The sequence below is a fragment of the Dendroctonus ponderosae genome, unplaced genomic scaffold (assembly GCF_020466585.1).
Source record: "Dendroctonus ponderosae isolate FM_Combo_2020 unplaced genomic scaffold, Dpon_F_20191213v2 Dpon_F_20191213_5, whole genome shotgun sequence".
NCBI classification, from domain to species: Eukaryota; Metazoa; Arthropoda; class Insecta; order Coleoptera; family Curculionidae; genus Dendroctonus; species Dendroctonus ponderosae.
In genome coordinates this window covers 9,450,371-9,452,985 of record NW_026018715.1, presented here as the reverse complement: position 1 = coordinate 9,452,985, position 2,615 = coordinate 9,450,371, and the positions used below count along the sequence as shown (strand labels likewise).

General features: G+C 34.5%; 1 protein-coding gene across 3 annotated transcripts in view; it reads right to left on the bottom strand.

Moving 5' to 3' along the window:
• LOC109535241 overlaps positions 1-2,615 on the bottom strand; it is a 48,106-nt gene that overhangs the window by 12,083 nt on the left and 33,408 nt on the right. The gene's annotated exons all lie outside the window — the stretch shown is intronic.

The window sequence follows — 2,615 nt, the reverse complement described above, 5'->3', positions numbered from 1 at the left end:
CAAGTCTGTGGCCAGAAGCTCAAACTCAGATAATAATTATAGCCGCAAGCAAATACAATTTTACTAATGAGCGTTTTATAAAAAAAAAACATGATAACGGTGTGCGTCATTTAGTATCTTGACAAACTTTGCAAGGTTTTTAAAATACTTTACCACTCAACGAACCAATTAATCTTCTTATTTTTTTGGTTTAACGTTTATTGAGCTACTATGCTTACATTGATGAATAAATATTTGTCGTTTGCAGCTTCTTCCGAATGCGAAGGCGATTAATTTAGACAACTTAAAGAGCCACAAAATCCCACTTCCTTGAAAGTGGGCCATGATTAGCATATTTATGACAAATCTATGGAATTCGTGCATTTTCCAAAAAGTCCAATTTGCTTCAGGTAGTTCATTGTTTGAGAATGGTTAATCTTTTACAAACGCTTTCTGTTTACGTGAAATGACGAGAAATATAGAATGCAGATTTTTATATTATTTAGCTTCTCTTTTTTTCTTCTATTCTATTCAAGTAACTTGAAAGACATGGATAATAATGAAATGTTTATGCGGAAGAAAATATTTTGAGCAAAACAAAATGTTTCCGTACCCAGATGCCAACAAGCGGGTGGTTTAGTAAAATCGATTATTACTACAAATCCAAGACAAAAATATTGCGAATGTTTGAGCAAAAGTTACTTTTAGCTTCACAATTTACACACTACAACTTCAACTTCCAAAGTGGTCCAGTTGACATATATTTTAAGCAGGTTCATTCAGAAACTTCGAAAGCTGAGCTTCTTCAACTGGAAGTTCTTTCCATAGAAAATCAGTATTTTCAAATACTCGGAGACGAGTTTGATTGACGAACTCAATTTTGCACAACAATGATTGCGATAATTGAAATTCAACCGAATTTAGTATAAGTAGAATATTTGTTTCAGTGATCAATCAACTTTTTTCATAGATATATTAATTTTTTATATATTCAGTAGGAAGTCGCACTTCCACCTATGCATTGTGTGCAGACAAGTTCCTCTCTGGTCTCTGCCTGCCTTGTCTTCACTCCAGTACTTGTATGTGTGTTCCATATACAAAAAAACGTTTTTTTTGTGCGATCGGAAATGCCTGAACAAAAAATTTCGACAAATAATCGGTTGGCAGAAGACGCGTTGAATAATAAACGCGGGCAAATCGCCCGAGGTAACGCTCTTGATTTTTTTCCTCTGGTATTATTTTGTTTGTTGTATGTATTGTTTTGTACAATTGCGTACAAAACTGTTCAAAAAAATGCCCAAAGGTTTCTTTACTGAGATGCTAGCAAGCGCGTGTTTTGTTAGAATCCAACATTACTTAAAACAAATTGTGATCATTTCACCTAAATTTACTTTTTGGTCCAGCCGGTGCAATTTGAATTTTAATTTGTTTCTTGTGCCTCTACTACAATCTACCGATTCGGTTTAATAGAGTCATAATATATACCTAATCAAATATTTTATGTCGCTTTCTTAATGCGATTATTTGGGTTTTGCTATGTTATAATAATTATTAATATAGTACATATTTGATTCTGGTACATACTGATTGTTGGTAATCTAGATGCAACAAAGTTATTTAAGTAATCATACTTTTTAATTAACTAAGACAATATTGAATTGGCACGCGTAAAGGCGATAATGCACAATAAAAAAATACGATTCGTTTGTTTTAATGAAATATTTTTTTATTTATTTACAGCAATACAAGAAGTATTGTCAAACCAATTATAACATTTACATTATGAAGAAAATAATACATTTTTGAAACCTGCACAAGCCATTATTATCCCGTATTTCCCTATTGGTATGCAGATTTAATAATATCCGCTGCCTTTTCAGCCACCATAGCGACAAATGCATTAAGATGTCCAGATATTTCACTCGGGATGACTCCTGCGTCTACCACTCGTAAGTTTTCAATACCGTGGACTTTTAAGTCGGGATCTACCACAGATTTTTCCGGGTCCACTCCAAACCTGGTAGTTCCTAGTATATGAAGTCCCTGCAATAAATTCAGTTGAAAGTCGAAACATAATTAACAGTTAAGTAATAAAATTACCGCAGCGGAAGAATATCTTATGGAACAAATCCACCAATCTTTGGAAAGTGCATCATAGTAAGGATCACAATCTGGCACGGCGGGATACAGCTGATAAGCTCCCAAACGCTTAAAACCTTCGGTTTCATTGAGTTTCAAGGCATATTGGATTGCGTTGTACATAATTTCCACATCATCATCGCTTCCAAAATAATCGTTTTCAATCACTGGATAGTCTTTCGGACTGTTTGATTTCAAAGTTACTTTTCCGGTATTTTGAGGATGCAATAATATTAGAAGCAGGGAAAAATCGGTCGTAGAGTCTAGAACCTCTAATGTCTCCAGGTAGGTGTCATTATAACTAAACAAAGATATTGTTTAACTATTCAAAGTCTTTGATGAAGAATACGACTCACCCTAAGAACACTCCAACTGATTCGGTAACCGCTGGTGGACCAATGGTAAGTATTTCTACTTCCGGAATTATACTATCATTCCCTTCTGAATTGAAGTAATTAACTGTTTGAAGCGCGTATCCAGCAACGAGTGGCCGATGG